Source organism: Mus caroli, chromosome 4 (genome assembly GCF_900094665.2).
Source record: "Mus caroli chromosome 4, CAROLI_EIJ_v1.1, whole genome shotgun sequence".
NCBI classification, from domain to species: domain Eukaryota; kingdom Metazoa; phylum Chordata; class Mammalia; order Rodentia; family Muridae; genus Mus; species Mus caroli.
Window position 1 is genome coordinate 74770452 of NC_034573.1, and position 18304 is coordinate 74788755.

The 18304-nt window shown below is 39.9% G+C and overlaps 1 long non-coding RNA gene across 1 annotated transcript in view; it reads right to left on the reverse strand.

Annotated features, from left to right (window-relative positions):
- The window catches only part of LOC115030847, a 25396-nt gene extending 9273 nt beyond the window's left edge, over positions 1–16123 (reverse strand). Inside the window, exon 1 of the long non-coding RNA XR_003836409.1 lies at positions 16041–16123. This is a non-coding gene — a long non-coding RNA (uncharacterized LOC115030847). The remainder of the gene's footprint in view (positions 1–16040) is intronic.
- Positions 16124–18304: the final 2181 nt, after the last annotated feature.

The window sequence follows — 18304 nt, forward strand, 5'->3', positions numbered from 1 at the left end:
ATGATGGTGAGTGGTCTTGGTTTCTGTTAGTAAGATTCTTATGTTTACCTTTCACCATCTGGTAATCTCTGGAGTTAGTTGTTATAGTTGTCTGTGTTTAGAGATTATTCCTGTGGTGATTCTGTTACCCTCTATCAGCAGACCTGGGAGACAGGCTCTCTCCTCTGAGTTTCAGTGGTCAGAGCAGTCTCTGCAGGCAAGCTCACCTCTTACAGGGAAGGTGCATAGTTATCTGGCGTTTGGACCTCCTCCTGGCCGAAGATGAAGGGCCAAAACAGGACCTTTCCTAGAAGCTGTGTTGCTTTGGCCTGTCCCAGAAGCTGTTAATTTCATTAGTCCACACTCTCACCTGTGCAGACTACTTTCTGAGGAGTCGCGGAACCAAAATGGCTCCCGCGGATCCTGAGGCTTGGGCCTCCAGGGCCGGATGGACACCTGTGCTCTGGCTGGGAAGGTGGCTGGATGTCTGGAGCCTGAAAATGGCACTGCCTCAGAAGATCTGTGGCTCTCACCTGTCCCAGAAGCTGTTAGCTTCTGTGGTCCACGCTCTTGCCTGTGCAGACAACTTTCTGTGGAGTCCCGGAGCCAAGATGGCTCCCAGGGATCCTGAGGCAAAAACCTCCCGGGCCGGGTGGACCCCTGTCCTCTAGCCGGGAAGGTGGCCGGATATCTGGAGCCTGAAAATGGCACTGCCTCAGAAACTCTGTGGCTCTCGCCTGTCCCAGAAGCTGTTAGCTTCTGTGGTCCACACTCTTGCCTGTGCAGACAACTTTCTGCAGAGTCCCAGAGCCAAGATGGCTCCCACAGATCCTGAGGCAAAAACCTCTTGTTTTGTTTTTCTTTTGTTTTTATTTTTCATTTTTTTTTCATCTTCAGTTGTCTCTGATGCAGCTTATATGAACATAATTGTTGCTCTGATAGCTGAATACCACTCTGTAATTGCAACAACAACAAAATTCAGCTGTTTTGTTGACAATTTGAATGCTTCTAAGTAAATAAAAATTTTTTATTAAAAAAAAAAAGAAATGAAAATGGCAACAACCTAAACAACACTTGAAAAAGTTTGTTGGAAATTTGAAAGCCTGACCTAAAATCATTAGATCAGGGCGGGGAGAGTGTATAGGAGACTTTTGGGATAGCATTTGAAGTGTAAATGAAGAAAATATCTAATAAAAAATTGAACAACAACAATAAAAAGAGTAGCACATAGAAAGAACCGAGAACCTTCACCATGTAAAAACACATCATCTTCACCACACCATGGCTGTTGCTACTCATCTTGCTATTGGGAATCAGTAAAAGCTCAGACATGACTTCACACAACTAAAAGCATACTACCAAATCTTTAGAAGTCACTACAAGACAAATGGAATCTGTGGTTTCTGCAAAGATGCTTAAACTTGACTATTTTGTATGCCAATTTATAACAATCCTGTAATCAATTAATAATTACCTACATAACAAAAGAAATAAGAAATAAAGTAGAGAACTGAAATTTTATGTGCTGAATTTGTATCTGACTAAAAATTAAATGAGTGGGAAAAATAAGTTATGGGCACTACCATTTTTCTTTTTAAATTGAATTTTAGGCATATGGCTACATGCAAAATTCAGAAGGCATAAAAGGGTACATATGGAATTAAGTAGTAATCTCACCCACTTTCAGTTTTATGAACTTCCTATTCACCCAGATATAGGGATGAATTTGGACATTTTGGATAAGCTTTGCACAGAAGCTGTACTCATCCACATGACTTCCATCAGTACTTGGAAAAGCTGGTTCTTCAAAGCCTTGTCCAAGGAGCTAGAGAGATGGCTCAGTCTTTAAGGGGACTTGCTGCTCTTGCAGAGGACCTGTGATCAGTTCCCATCCACTACCTATAGTGGTGGACTCACAACTGCCTGTAATTTCAGCTCCAGAGACCCTCACACTCTTTTTCAACTTCGAAGGGCACCTACATACATGTGGTATACCTACAGACATACAGATACACATATACACAGATAAACTTTATATATATATATATATATATATATATATATATATATGCATAAGTTGATGGGTAATATTTTACTACAGTTTTCATATGCACTTCTTTTATGTGTGAAGTTGGTCACATTTTCATAGGATGAAGAACCACGTAAATTTCCTTTATGTGACCTGGCTACCTAGTTGCCTCAGTACCATTTATCAGCTAAACCAGAGTGCCCAATGCCACATTTATTATACAGTAAATTATTTTATGTATCTGCCTTTATAGCTTTTATTATTTCTTTATTGATTTATCTATATCATATTCTAGGATGATGGCATTGTATCTATTGTAGATTTATAATAGATTTAATACCTGTTCCATATAGTAACCTCTGCTTATTGTAATTTTCAGCATTTTTATGCTTGTCATTCTTTCAGAAATGTTAAAATCAGCATATATAGATTTTTACAAAGTGTCTATCTGTACATATACATTTCTATATTTTAAATTTTTTCATAAGGAAGATAACTATTGATGAATTTAGACCTATAATGCTAAATTGGGTACAGATAAAAAGTGCAAAAAAAAATGCCATGCATGATAATAGAAAGAGCACTCAATGACTTTACTTGTGTTTTTCCAGCCAAATTTCCTAGGACTTTGGAATCCTGAAGAAGTGGGTTTCAATGCCAGTGAAAGAATGGATTTGTTACCAAGGTGCCAGCTAGCAAGCAAAGAACAAAACCTTCCTTCTTCTATGTCCTTACATGGACTTCCAGTAGAAGATGTGGCCTAGATTGAAGCTGTGTCTTCCAGCATCAAGATCTGAGTCAAAGGTATGTGTATTATTACCTCAAAGATCTGGACTAGAATTGAATTTACCCACTTAAAACCAAGCAAGCAATCACTTTCAGATGTGCCCTCTATTTCTGCATTGAAGCTCAGTCCAGATGTAGTCAAGTAGACAACCAAGAAATGCCAGGGCTGGAGAATGGGAGTGGGTGGGTTGGGGAGCACCCTCATAGAGGCAGACAGAAGGGAGATGCTATTAGGGGGCTTCTGAAGGGGAGACCTGGAAAGGGGAAAATATTTGAAATGTAAACAAAGAAGATATCCAATCATAAATAAATAAATTACTTGGTGGGGGGATAGCCATCACAGAGACAGTCTCACAGTATAAGAAAAAAAGTTCTTAAAGATAGAACCTGCCCTTGAATTCTGCTTCAACTTTTTTTCAGAACATTAGTCTTAGGGTTTTTTTTCAGTCACTGAGGCTGAAAGAGGTAACTGAAATTGTCATGAGAATTATGTAATACCATATACAAAACCCTACTCAGCCAGTCAGAAGAGCCAGTCTACGTGTTTACTGATTAAATTAGATGATGACCTACTGAAGAAATGAATAAAATTCTAATTTGCATCATGTAGGTCTGAGTTTGCAGCTCCAGTCCAGGTTCCTTATTTTCCTTTTCACTTGCCATAGACAGCACATAACTGTAAAGTAAAACCAGCCCAGCTGGCTGGTTCTGTCTTCCTATAAAGATTCTGGGTGAAAAAAAATTTAACTTGTGGCTTCTGGCGCAAACGTCATAGACAAAAGGGTGCTTTGAGTGCTCATCAAGACCACTAGGTACTGCGATACTCTGCCCTGATGCTTGGCATGACCTATCCAGGAAAGTGCTACATTTACCTAAAACATAGAGGGGGAAAGGATGGGAAGCAATGGAGGAAAAAAGAGAGTGGGTAAGCTATCATAACTGGAAAAAAATCAAAAGAAGCCGGGGATGACAGCATGGTAGAGGGAGGCGCCAGTGAGCCTCACTCCAGCCCTAAGGATGGATAAAGCTTTGCAGTTGTGTAAAGGAAAAAAAGAAAATGAGGGGGAAAATTAGCTTGCTATCGCAGTTATCAATCTCTGGCATTTCTTTAATGGACACAAGTTCCTAATCAGCTGGGCTAAGTTAGGCAGAGGAGTAAGCAATTCTGAGTGGCAGTCAGAGATCAGTCAGTCGGAAACTGAGCTTCATTGCTTTCAGACTGATGCTGAATCTCATGACAGTGACTGACTCAGTAAAGATTGTGAAATAGTAGTAATCCATTTCTAATTTTTTAAATAAAACCTTCACTCAGGGGTTCTTGGGATAAGAGTTACATTCACAGATTTTTAGGAATATGTCATGACTTTTTTCTGTGCTGATATATTAACTGTGTCTGGTTGTCCATCCAAAAAAAAAAAAAACTATAGGAAACTATTGTACTTTGAGGTAAATTTTCTGGCTGAGACTGATAACTTTCCATTTCAGCCAGCAAACATTATCTTAACCTAAGCCACAAGACAATGCAGAGCTCATCTCTGAGCTAATGGACAGTAAGACCAACCCTAGAATATTACAGAGTGGGAGGATTAGTGCAAGAACAAGGCTGTGTTCAGCACAGCTGCCTACTTCCATGTGCTGCATGTGAGACAATGGACCCAAGTGGTGGGGTGAGGAATCTGAGCCAGATATGTCTGGGCTCCAAATCCTAGCTTCTCATATACTGGCTATCCTTAGGTAAGGGAACTCACCTGAGACTCTGTTTCCTTATGCCCAAACAGTACATGCTCTGTCTAATATCATAAAGGACTATAATTAATATTCACAGAGGACTTGGAGATATAACTGGCCCATATATGGCACTGAAAAAAAAAATCAAGGCAGCACTATTGCTTAGTTAAGAAGGTCTCAACATCTTGAATATATTATAAATTCCTATATAATAAAATTATATAATATATAATAAATATTACATATACAATTAAATAACAGTCAGCAAAAGCCCAGGAAAGTGGAGGTAAGAGGTAGGTGTTAGGGGAGGGGACAATCAGACTTGGTCAGATTTCCAAGGTTGCTAGTCTAGTATCCAAAGCAGCTTAGTGCAGCACAGAAATGGTCTCCAATCTGCTTACTTAAATGGGCTTTCACCTCTTGAAATTAAGTGTAAAGTGGTGCCTACATGAACAGGACAATGCCTGGTGTCAAATCTGACACACAGTTCCAGGAAGAAATGTAAACTGAAGCCCCTTACAAAATGATGAAGCCTTAAAAATAAAGCTAAAAGCTGTTTCATAGAATATATTTCATATTTTTTTTGAGGAAACACATTCAGGATGACCCATGAGCTTCAGTATCCATTAAGAACCCTCAGACTCCTCAGAGTTTCATAGTGGAACATGGGGCATATGGTTCTGGTCCAACCTTTCTCCCTTCAGCTCTGCCAGGCCTAGCAGTGAGATTTATGTGATGATGTGCTCAAACCTAGTCTAAGACATTGACATGCCAATCACAGTCCCTGGTAAAGAGCCATGCTTCTACCACCCCTCCATTCATCTCCAGTCATGGGGTGTACCCTCACAAGGGTGCATTCAGAGATAAGAACCACAGTTGCCCAGGAAGTGTGATGAAGACCTAGTTTTGAAACTCTGGGGTCTTGGAATCTCAGTGTATGATCTGAAACAGAAGTGACCTAGGCTAGATATTGTAACACAGACTTAGCTTCGCAGGATTTCCACAGGCAAGCCATGAATTTAGTATTCAGCGTCAGAGCAAGGCAAACAACTCTCTTGCCAAAGTTTAAACATCACAGTTCACTGTGAGTTGGTTTGCTACAACACAGCATATACAGTTGAGCTTTCAAACATCAGAAATTTATTTCCCATAGTCCTGGAGACTGAGGTGTTCAATAGTGAGGAGAGAAAAAGATAGAGTGTCCAGTGAAAGATAACTTCCTTGTTCACCTCGGCACCTTATTGTTGGGCCCTCGAAAGATTACTCAATGAGGTTCCTTCTGTGAGTGTACTAATCCTATTCATGATGGAAGAGCCAAGCCACCAGTGTCAAAGTCCCCACCATATCATCTCCTTAGGAGTTAGGAGTCCGACACACACAGACGTCATGAATATAGGGAAGAAAGTTCCCAAGGTGGAACACATTGCTGGGGCAGGCAAGTCCTTCATTTCCCCTCTAAAGGGTCCCACATTCTGTCTGGAGACATTCCTCCTGCCCTTACCTAAAACATTTTCTTTACTCAGAAAAATATAAATTTTGGCTGTGGCACAGCTATAAAACTCATCTGCATTTCATTTATTTCCCATGATTCTTGTCAGCCTAAAAATGTTCTCAAATTCACAGATGAAAATGGGAGAGAAAGGGGGTAGGGTGGTGGTGTCAGCAAGTTTCAGAATAGAAGTTAAGAACAAGCTCTTTTTAAAAACCCTTCTTCAAGTCAGCTAAGTTACAAGGGCTTGAAGAAATGTAATAGATGCTCTCTCAGTTAGACTGAAATAGAACGCAATATGGAACCAAGTGTAGAGTTCAAAGAGGAGTATTTGAGTTATGATATAAACAGATAAAATATGAAACAGGACTTTAAAATAATCATATAAGCATTCTAAAACCTGTTCTCAAAACCCCATGAGTTGTTGGAGAAAAAAAATTAATCATGGAAAAAATTAGTATTACCATATGGTTTTCTTGACAGCTTGTCTTAAAATTCACATTTAGTAGTCTGTCAATATCCTCTTAAAGTTTTGATTTTGAAAACTTTGGAAGAAAGATCTGATAACTTAACTGTATCCTGTGAGCTTAAAATTGTGTACATACTCACAAGATTTCTTTTGATGCCCATAAGCCCACAGGGATGCCTCTGACATGAACATGGACACTCACCATGGTTACTTGGGTATTCAGAAAGTAAAATTAATATTTATTATTTTAAACACACTGCTGTTGCACCTAAATTCTCTTATATAAATTTACTCCAAATTATTTAATCTATGCCATAAATTAACAAGGAAAGACTGGCCGATGCATTTTTAACAAAAGGAATGTGAAATTCATATCAGTTATTGCCAATGCAGATGAGAGGAGCTTCCTACCTATCAAAAAGGATGGCATTTGCCAGGGTGATTAATTATTATGTAGTGGATGCCCATGTGTGTGTGTGTGTGTGTGTGTGTGTGTGTGTGTGTGTGTGTGTGTTCTCTTTTCTCCTTTCCTAAAAATAAAGCGAGCTTTGTTCCCAGAAAAACTTTCCAGTGTTACCTACATTCCTTCCATCTCCCCTGATCCCATTCAACTTACAATCCAAAGCTATGGTTCTCCTCCAGTGCCCCACTGGCACCATCCCAGCAAATGCCAACCATAGCTGGTGTTTTGTTCAGTCACTAGAATGCATGTTTGACCTCAGCTGTGATTGTGCTCACCTTCTTCCCCCAAGTTTCCTTCTCTTGTTCCCTCCCTCCTGGTCCTCCTTCTAACTGTGTCTTCAATGCTGCCACTTCTATGGACTCTGGATTCTAATATTTTAAAATTATACAGTCTACCTAAGAGATTGAATACAAGCTTGCACTTTCTATATCTCTAGTTAAGTTCTTGTTCTTGAGCTTCGGACCTGCCTTCTGGACACTTCTCCCAGAGTGCCAGAAAGTACCCATGCTACCCAAAACTTAAAGTGAGCTCATGTTTGCCCTCATGAGCTTTCTCATTCTGAATCCCTTTATCCCTGCCTGCATGAGAACAGTGATATCACCACACCCACTCAAGGCAAACACTCTGAAAGGACCACCTTGTTTCCATACAGTCAGACTAACAGGAGCATATGCGTCTCAGTCCAGCCACACCCTTTTTCATCAGTCCTGTAGCTGCTATGATGGTCTGGGAACTCGTTATACATTCTATGGCTCTGCAAACAGCCCTCTTGAGGGATCTTTCCAGTTCAACTTTTTATACTGATCTTATCCCTCTGCTGGGTAGCCTTCTGACACAGGAGTCATTCCTCTGCTCAGAGTTTTTCTGTAGCTTCCACATGGTGTTTCTCAAACGTATCTCACCTCTGATTCATTCGGTCAGAACTAGGAACTAAGGTCTTGTGCCTTACTGAGTATGCAAGACAGTTTTGTATTTGAGCAATGTGCTTCATAGTGTTAAATCCCAACGTTTTGTAGAGCATCCGTACTTCTCTTCTGAGATCTACAAGCCCATGACATTGGATGGGTCAGCTGCCCAGTGAGCTTCCAGGATCTGCTTCTACTTCCAAAGTTATAAGCATTTAAGGCCATGCATGTCTTTTATATAGGTGCTGAGGATTTGAACTCAGTTCCCCATGCAACCAGTGCTCGTACCTACTGAGCTATCTTTCAGCACTAGGGGGTCACATAAATCTCCACAAAATAACATTATGCTTTGGCTTCCTACATATCAGTGTCCTTCACACACCATTCCCACTACCTCCTTCCTCGAATGCTCTGTGCAATCACCTCAATCATGTTAAGGGATTCTTTTCTTATACCCCAATAAATCTTGCATAGAACTCCATTATAAAGTAGCATGCTTTCATCTTTGCAATCTCTTATTGACACACTAAAATAGAGGACTTGAGACAATAGAAACTCTTTCTCTTTTATCCATAACTTGTGTAGAACCTAGCATTAAATAAATATTTGAGGAATTACCAAATAAGCAACTGACAGCCACATCAAGTAGAAAACATTGGCCTGGATCCTGGCTCTATTTGGCCAATAAATAGATATCTCATCACAGAACAAACAACACACCATCTCAGAACTTCTGTTTCCCCATATATAAAAGTAATAAATTCAATGCATGATTTCTGTCTTATTTGCAACATTTTGTTATAGAAAATTTCCAGCGAATTCAAGAGAACAATGATCATGTAACAGACTCCTTATATCCATGTCTCATTTCAACCATTACATACTTCTGGCCAATATTTGCTTTTCTATACCTCGACCCACTCTTCTCTCTCTCTTTCACATTATCTTAGTACTAATTCAGGATCTTTCTTTCTTTATCTTTTTTTTTTTTTTTGGTTTTTATTGAGACAGGGTTTTTCTGTGTAGCCCTGGCTGTCCTGGAACTCACTTTGTAGACCAGGAGGCTGGCTTCAAACTCAGAAATCCGCCTGCCTTTACCCCCAAAGTGCTGGGATTAAAGGCATGTGCCACCACCGCCTGGCTCAATCTATCTTTTAATCCATGAATAATAATCTCTCCCCCATCAAAATTCCTTGGCAATTCTCTCATGTGAAACCACAGCCCCATCCTGGACATAGTTCTTCATGTGTCACCCCAGTAGTTAGTCACCCACACATTGAATTATCATCAAGCACTTTCCTCCCTCTTAATTCTGAATTCTAGTGTGTGAATTATTGTCACCAACGGGATGTTAGAAGACATGATACAAACAGTGCTTCGAGGGATGAGTTACATGATTCCCCTTACCCTCAAATGTCTCTGATATTCCTAAGAAAAGCGTATGTCTAAGAATTGTTTTAAAAAGAGGCATCTTGAATCTGAAGCTTAGAGTCAATTAAGGACCACAAAATGAATGCCTATTGCCGCAGGCCACTAATGTTTTATAGTTGCTTCAAATGCCTTTAAAAAATTGAGGATATTATTAACAGTAATCAGAGATTAGCAGATATTTCTTATATCATAAAATATTAATTTAACTAAATGATGTTAACAATTCTTTATATTTTCGAGGAAAGACTTTGCCTATAACTTTTGTGGCAGTTTGAATGAGAAATGTCCCCCATGGGCTCCTGTAGTTGAATACTCGTTTCCCAGTTGGTGGTGCTGCTTGGAAGATTATGGAGCCTTTAGGAGGTACTGCCTTGCTGGAGGAAAATAAGCCACTGAAGGAAGGCTTTGAGAGTTTATAGTCTCATCCTACTCCTTGCTCACTCCCTCTTCTTCCTGTGTATGCGTGGAAATGTAATCAGTCAGCTTCCTAATACTAATTCAATATCCTTTTATCTTTCAATTCATAAATAAAGTAATAATCTCCCCCCTTCCCAAATTCCTTGGAAATCCTAAATGTGAAAGCACAGACACAACCTGGACCAGCCACCATGCCAAGTCTTCCCTGCCTTATGGATGCTATCCTTCTGGAACCACGAACCACAATAAGACCTTCAAGTGCCACTAGACACCTGTGTAGTTCAAATCCCCACCTGGACAGAGAGCATCTCTATTGAAAGTTCATTATGCCATTCCCCAGTTTCTTCTCACCTTGCACCCACTACCATTGGCAACCCCAAATGTGATTTTTCTACCACAAGTGTGTATTGGCTGTTCTGGAACATCTTGAGTGGAATCTTACAATGACAATGCTTTAGCTTGGCATGATTCTGAGATTCATCCCTGGTATGTATGACTTGCTCCTTGTCATTGATGAGTGGTATCCTGAGGAGTGGATAACCTCAGTTTGTTTAGCCACTCTCTTCATGGTCTACTGAGGCATGTCTATTTCTGGCCATTATGGAACATGTTCTTCCAAAAAGATTTATACATTTTATAGATACATATTTTACTTATCTTGAGAAGACTTGATTGGGGCATTTTAGAATACCAGTTAGTTGTTTCTTTAGTTTATAATAACTAGCCATTGCTTTTTATTAGGTGGATGTATCATGTTACATTCTCATCAATTGTGGTCATAATTATGGTTATCCTATACCCTTGCCATGCTTCAACCTTGTCAATCTCTTTAGCTTAGCTTTACTGGGTAAACAATGGTGATGGTGCTTTACTGTGATGTTGACTTTCTAGACTCCTTCCTTGATGATTAATCTTGTTGGTCAACTGACCTCTATCTGCAACCAACTAAAAGGACAAGCCACTGGGTACTCCTATGAGGGGTTTTCTTAACCAGAATATTTTATGTGGGAAGATCCATCCTGAATGTGATCAGCCCCTTCCAGTGGGAGTCTGGATACAAGATGGAAGAAGAAAGTTTTGTTTTTGCCTGCTTCCCTTCACTTTTGTTGGCAAGGTCATCTAATCTGCTGTTGCCATGGGTGCATTCCTCCATGGATAATTGTACTCGGTTTTAGGTTTCCAATCTGGATTGAAAATTAGCAGCTCTACAGGAATCTTCAATACCCTTAACTCCATATTGAGACTCTTAAAGCATTCGGCTTATGGAGTGAGCAACTAGAGTGCTTGGTCGATCTGGTGTGAAGCAGTCATTGTTGGACTTTCCAGACAGTATCACATAAGCCAACCTAATAAACCCTCTTTTAATATGTGTTATTGTAGTAAGTCTGTTCCTCTAAAGAACCCTGACTAATACAGTGGTATTCAATATATTTCCATGTCTTTGGCCATTCACATATGCACTTTGGGAACTGTCTGTCCAAATAATTTGCCAACTCCATATTAGGTCATTTGTCTTTTCCTAAAATTGTAGGAGTTTTGATGCTTTATTTTTAATATAAATCTTATGTTATAATTTCTTTGCCAAACACACATTTTACAGATGTTTTTCTGTAATCTATTTTCTATCATTTATGTTTAATAGTGTCTTTTAAAGGTTTTGTTTTGTGATGATTTTCCCCCAATGGAAATATCTGAATGGCTAAACTAAGATATCACAACCAGGACACTAACATCCAAACACTCCAAACAGCCAAAAACAATAAATTAAATGCCAAAAAAGTATTCAAAAATCTCCAAGGTCTGGAAAGAGGGACTTTGGGAAGATAATAAAATAGATTAATAGAAACTGAACAATAAAAAGGCAGACTCAAACTCAAGCACATTGATAGTCACATTACATTTTAATAGACTAAACACACCAATTACCCTAAATTTTATGAAGGAAGTTGATAAGCTGGTCTTGCGTTGTGTTCAGAAATTAAAATAAAATAGTACAGAAAAAATATTGTTGAAAAAATGGAACAAGTTGGGATACTTACTCAATCTTGCTCTAGGACTTATTAAAAAGCTACACTAAGTACAGACCCACAGACCAATGTGCAAGACTCAGGGGTAAGATCAAACACACCATCGACTACATTTTTTTTTAAATCAAAGATTTCCCAAGATGATTCAACCAAAAATGAATATTTTTTTAAAAACATGGTGATAATTTTTTCTCATGAGAAAAAATTAAATAAGATATATACAAAACAGAAACAAAAATAAAGTATACTATAGAAACTATGAGTTGAAAATGAGATCTCAAGCCGCAAAGTTAGCAAAACCATCTTTGTAAATGAAATAACTGTTATCCTAAGCAGATCAGAAAGAATGCAGATACAAAAGCAAAAAGAAAAAAGAAAAATACAATAAATGAATTGCATATACAATCATGGAGAAGAGTGACACAGAGACAGACTGGCAGAAAATGCAAAGCTTGTATTAGGTAGAACCTTTGTGTCTAGAATACAGTATACATAGTTTAGTAAGAATGCAACTCTAAGAAGTGATTGGTAAGCAAAACATTTAATCAACTTTCATCAAACGAGATAGACAATCACCTGGTAAACAGATGACCAGCTGTGGAGTATGGAGCATCAGTAAATGCTAGGAAAATAAGGTAACTATTTACCTAGTGGTACTGGCATACCTTGCTGGTTCCACTGAGAGTGGTGAAGTAATTGGGAAAACAACCAGACAATTATGACGGTGAATACATGCTTACCCCATTACCCATTTTGTTGATAGTGATTTAAATTAAATAAACATGTATTTCAAAATGATTCATGTGCTGGAAGGCTCATGAGGGCAGCATTACTAATAGCAGCCCTTGAAGCATACAGGCATCTTTACATAGTCTGCTATGTAAAGAAACTGTATGGTCATCAACTCTGCAATATATCCAGCTATAAAAAGCAATGAACAGGGATAATTCTCCAAAGCACCATATTGCAGGACATCAGCTGAACTCAGGACGACTAAAGATAGTACCTCACAGAGGTGACCAACTGCAGAGATGTGGGGTAACAGAGGCCATTCTGAAAATATAAGAGAACTTGACAGTGATATTGGTTACATGGCTCTATATAATTGCCAGAATCATCAAACTGTTGTTTTAAATGGGACTAATTATTCTACATAAGTTAAACCTCAATGCATTAAGAAAATACACCAAAAAAAAAGATAATAAGATGCTAACCCATTCATTCAATTGTTTTTCCGTACGATAGATAGAAAAGCAAAACACGTCTTCTAATCTGAGCGTTTTAGTATTGTTTTGCTTTTCTATCTATCGTACGGAAAAACAATTGAATGAATGGGTTAGCAGGCACCACTCCCATCCATTCCTTCTTTGTCCAAGGAATCAGTGAGTCAGTCTGGAAGAGGCTGTCATCAACAATGATATATGCCAGGACCCAGCACAACCAGAGGACAAACTGAGGTGATCACACCTAAAATTCCCTTCCAAGATTGCAAGTGATTCAGAGGAAAGGAGAGGGACGGCACAGTCCGAGGAATTCAGGAGCTTCTGAATGTCTCTCCCATTGGCACTATTTACCTTGCGAATCTCATGGGATTTCATCACATTCTCTGCTGTTCTCCAATACAGAACCCACACCCTTTTCCCAAACATCGCCTGATCTATGCTAGAAAGGAGACCAGAGATGATAAATACCACTGGAGCTCTCTCATGTCTATGAAATCATTGCTTCGTCCATGTGAAACGACAACCACACACCCCACTGTCAGCCATCTCAATACCCAATTACCAGGTAGAATCAAGACTCCCAAAGCTTAATTAACCAAGCAGATTTATGTATCAATAATATCACAATTAACAAGATGTAAATACAATAACTTCAGAGCAATTGATAATGATAGAAGCTTTATCCCAATAGTTCTAACCTTGTGAAATCATAATTACTTGTGGCTGGAAAACACCCCACAGATACACACCAGCAGCCATCTTCTTTCTTCTCCTACCCTGAGATACTCCCTGATTCTACACTTTCCTTTTTCCTGTCCAATCACAGGCCTCCCGTTGCCCTGATGTGGTTGGACAGGGAAAATCCTGCAACAGCAGACCAGGCAGTCCTCTGCTGCATATGTGTTGGGGGCCTCAGACCAGCTTGTGTATGCTGCCTGGTTGGTGGCTCAGTGTCTGAGAGATCTCAGGGGTTCAGGTTAGTTGAGACTGCTGGTTTTCCTATGGGATTCTCCTCCTCCTTAGCTTCTTCCAGCCTTTCCCTAATTCAACCACAGGAGTCCTTGGCTTCAGTTGGTTTAGGCATCTGTGCCTGTTTCAGTCAGCTGCTTGTTGGGCCTCTCAGAGGACTGCCATGCTAGGCTCTTGTCTGTAAGCACACCATAGCATCAGTAATAGTGTCAGAGTTGGAGATTCCCCTTGAGATGGATCCCAATTTTAGCTTGTCACTGGACCACCTTTCCCTCAGTCTCTTCTCCATTTTTTGTCCCTGCAGTTCTTTTAGACAGGGACAATACTGGGTCAGAGTTTTTGACTGTGTGATGACATCCTCATCTCTCCACTTGATGCCCTGTCTTTCTACTGGAGATGGTCTCTACATATTCCCTCTCCCACTGTAGGGCATTTCATCTAAGGTCCCTCCCTTTGAGTCCTGATAGTCTCTCACATACTAAGTCTCTGATACTTTCTAGAGGGTCTCCCCACTTCCCACCTCTGGAGATTGCATATTTCCATTCATTCTGCTGGCCCTCAGGGCTTCTCTCCTGCCCCCCATATCTGATCATGTGTCCTCTTTTCCCCTCCCCCTCACTTCTCCCACAATTTAAAAAATTATTGGTTACTCTCATGCCATTTGAGTCACTAGTCTATCTTGGAGGTGGGTCTCTGTTCCAAGTCACAGTTTTATAGCTTTCCCTGTCTGTCTTTATCAAACATTATTTACTAAAGTCATTCTAAGTGCTTTTTAGAGATTATCCATGCAATGCTGTCCATAGACTTTTAAAGTAGCCTTACTTGTCATTCCCAATTTACAAATGAGGAAACAGGGACACAGATACACTGAAAAAACGTGCTCAGTCCATACCTCATTCCATGTTCACTTTATTATATTGTGAACTGTGTATAGCACACGTGTAAGAGAATGAAGACACTCATGAACAAGAAACTACACCCACCTCTAAGAGGACTCCAATACTACAGTCAAGGAGTCTTAAACAGGTACCCCAACAAGCCAAGAGAAGGGTTAAACACTACACTGGGTTCATGGATATGTGCAAATGTCTACATCTCTAACAAGTATGCACAATGTTCCAAAATTCAAAGCTGCATTTTTTAAATTAAAGCTATTTTTTCCCTAGGAGCAATTCAAGTTTTCTCCTTGATTGCAAGATTCTGGTTGGGAATAATGTTGTTTTATTTTTAAAATTTTTCTTACATATTATACTATGAACTCCCTGAAGATGAGCATACCATTTAATGGATACCTTTAGCTTTTAAAAGCAAAATTAACAAGCATTTGAGTTCTGACTCTTAATAACCCCTGTTTATTTTAGCCTAAATTTAGCGGCTCCCATTCCTAAAACTTCCATTCTAATTAAATTCACATCAACATTTCACATTCATAAGAAGGAATGCAGGAAAGACTCAATGTGTTTGTCTTGCAAGTAACTTTGAGGAGACATTTCAACTGAAGTCCAACCAAGTTGAGACTGAGAAATAATGGAACGAAAGGGAAATTTAGAGAGGAGGAAAGATGTGTTCTTCTTCAAGAGACCTGGGGTTTTAAAGGAGGACAACCACCCAGCCAGGTCTTATTCATCCTTTTTATTTCTGCACTTCATCTCGCCTATGTACTCTAGTCAAAACACTAGCTTCTCTCAGTCTGGCTTTTTTTTTCTTTTTCTTTTTCTTCATTCTGCAACCCATAGATAATTACAGCAATCCCAACCTCTTCAAGCTGTCTCAGGGCTTAACTGTGACTGCAGGAATGAAAACCATGGAAAACTTCTAAACTTTACTACAAATATCCACTATAGCAAAAGGTGTGTGCACTGCTGCTACAGCTGAGTAATAGGAAGTAGGAGTCAATCTTATCTGTCCAGAACTTAACTCTCCCTGGTAGCCCTCACCTGCCCTCACGCAGCCTGAAAGCTGAGGGACACAGCAGGAAAAGAAAGTGACCCTAAGAAGCAGGATGAAATGAGATGCCAAAGAAGGGAGGAGAGTGGAAACAGGGAGGGCTGGGGCGGGACTGTTTAATGTTCAAAATCAGTGCCAAGCTAAATTGGAAACATGAGTCTGCCTACCTGGAACTTACCTCATCCGTATATAATTTGTAACCTGAGATCCCCTCGCAGTGAAGTAAAAATAGCAAGGCTCTCTGGCAGGTCTGTTCTCTGCACAGTGGAAGGTCAGAATGGGGAAGGCAGGACTTGGGGAGAGCCAGAAAGCTGGGCCACAGAATGCCCATCATGTGGCTTTGGCAGGGACACCTTCTCCCCTGTCTCCTGCGATGACACAGAAAATACATCCGAGGAAGTGGTTTCAGGATTCCCCTGGGAAAAGCGGGCATGCTGTCCTCCGGGCACAATTTTTGTTCTCTTTGTTTTTGTCCTAGGCACTACTGAAGTACTGAGCTCCGCCAACCCCAAGTGCTTGAATCTGAGAAAGGCAAAGGCTGACCAAGGCACAGAGCAGATGACTAAACTTTTCAAGACATGCAGCTGGCACATATCTCTGTGGACGAAATGATCCGCTAAGTGCCTGTCTTGCTCTCTGTGAGTCTTTCCCTCACAGGAGTGCGTGCCAATGCGGATGGTTCACTTGTATCTACTCTAGCCATGCTTTGCTTTCGATGATGCAGGGATGAAGAAAGGCTTGGTGACTCTGTGCCCCACTGCGTGGAGAAGACAGCAAAATAAGGAGACGACGGGGAACTGGCTGGTTTGAAACTAATAACATCAAAAATGTGCTTGGAGGGGGAAGATTTTCATTCTTTGTGATGTCCATATATGGAATACTATTAATAGGGTGAATGCAATTCTGAGAATTCCTAAGGCTGTGTTAGTTCTGTTATATAATTCTCTCTCTCTCTCTCTCTCTCTCTCTCTCTCTCTCTCTCTCTCTCTCCTTTACCAGTACATCTTAGCCTTCATTGTTATAGCTCCCTTTGTTCACATAAATGGGTTTGTTGATCATTCCTTTTACAAACTGCAGTACTCCACTAGCTGCCATTTGGAGAGAAGGTATTCTTGTTCACTCTATCGTTGATTATAAATTGAGCTATGGAAACTTTGTTATGAAGCCTCAAGAGACAAAGCATGCCAGCTCTCCACCTCTTGCTGCACAGAGTTACACAGCCAAGAGGAGAGGGGAAGAGAGCCTTCACAACCTGGCCTGTACTCCTTCCTGGCTTCACCTCACTAGCTCCATAATTCCTCAAAGGCTAAAACTTTTTTTTAAGATTTAATTTATTTTATGTATGTGAGTACACTGTAGCTGTCTTCAGACACACCAAAAGAGGGCATCTGATCCCATTACAGATGGTTGGGTGTCACCATATGGCTGCTGGGAATTGAAATCAGGACCTCTGGAAGAGCAATAAGTGCTCTTAACCACTGAACCATCTCTCCAATTTACTAAAACTTTTTTAAAAATTCACTCCATTACCCTTCCTACAAAGGGGGTTGGAGGCAGGGGCTACTGTCTTGGAGTATTTTAACGATTCAGTGACATGACCGAGATTTTCAAAAGACCTCCCAATTCATGCTGTCCAACAGAAATGTAATGCAAGCCATGTCTGTAATTTTCAACTTGCAAGTAGCCACACTTTCAAAAGGCAGAGAAGAAGCAGGGGAAATTAATTATAATAACACATTTTCTTTAATCTGATGTATCCAAAATATTATCATTTCAAGACCTAGTCACCAAATCTATGTTAATGGAATATTTTACATTTATTTTATTTCCTACTAAGTCTCTAAAAGCCAATGTGGATTTTACACACTGAGACAGTGCACTTTCACAAGAAATACTCACTTTATATTTAGCTTTGTCAAGACTTGCAGTTGAAAAAAAATAGATTCACATACACAAGTTGTGCCAAAAGTACTTAAATATTTCCTAAAATCTGAATCAAGTATAAGTGTTTTAAATTTAAAATAATTAAGATGAAATAAACATGGAAAGTCATCTTCGGTCACAGAACTCCTTCTCATGGCTCCATTTGCTTAAGTGGTTATTGTGAACACTAAGGGTCTTGTATCCTGAAGGAGTGCTTGCTACCAAGAGGGGACTAAGAAGTGACATGTTTCTCTGTTGCTGCTTTCTCTTTTTTTAAACAATTCTTTTTTGATTAGATATTTTATTTATTTGCATTTCAAATGTTATCCCCTTTCCCAGTTTTTCCTCCACAAATCCCCCTATCCCATCCCCCTCCCCCTGCTTCTATGAGAGTGCTCCCCTATCCACCCACCCACTCCCACCTCACTGCCCTGGGATTCCTCTATACTGGGGCATTGAGACTTCATTGGACCAAGGGCCTCTCCTCCCATTGATACCAGATAAGGCCATCTGTTGCTG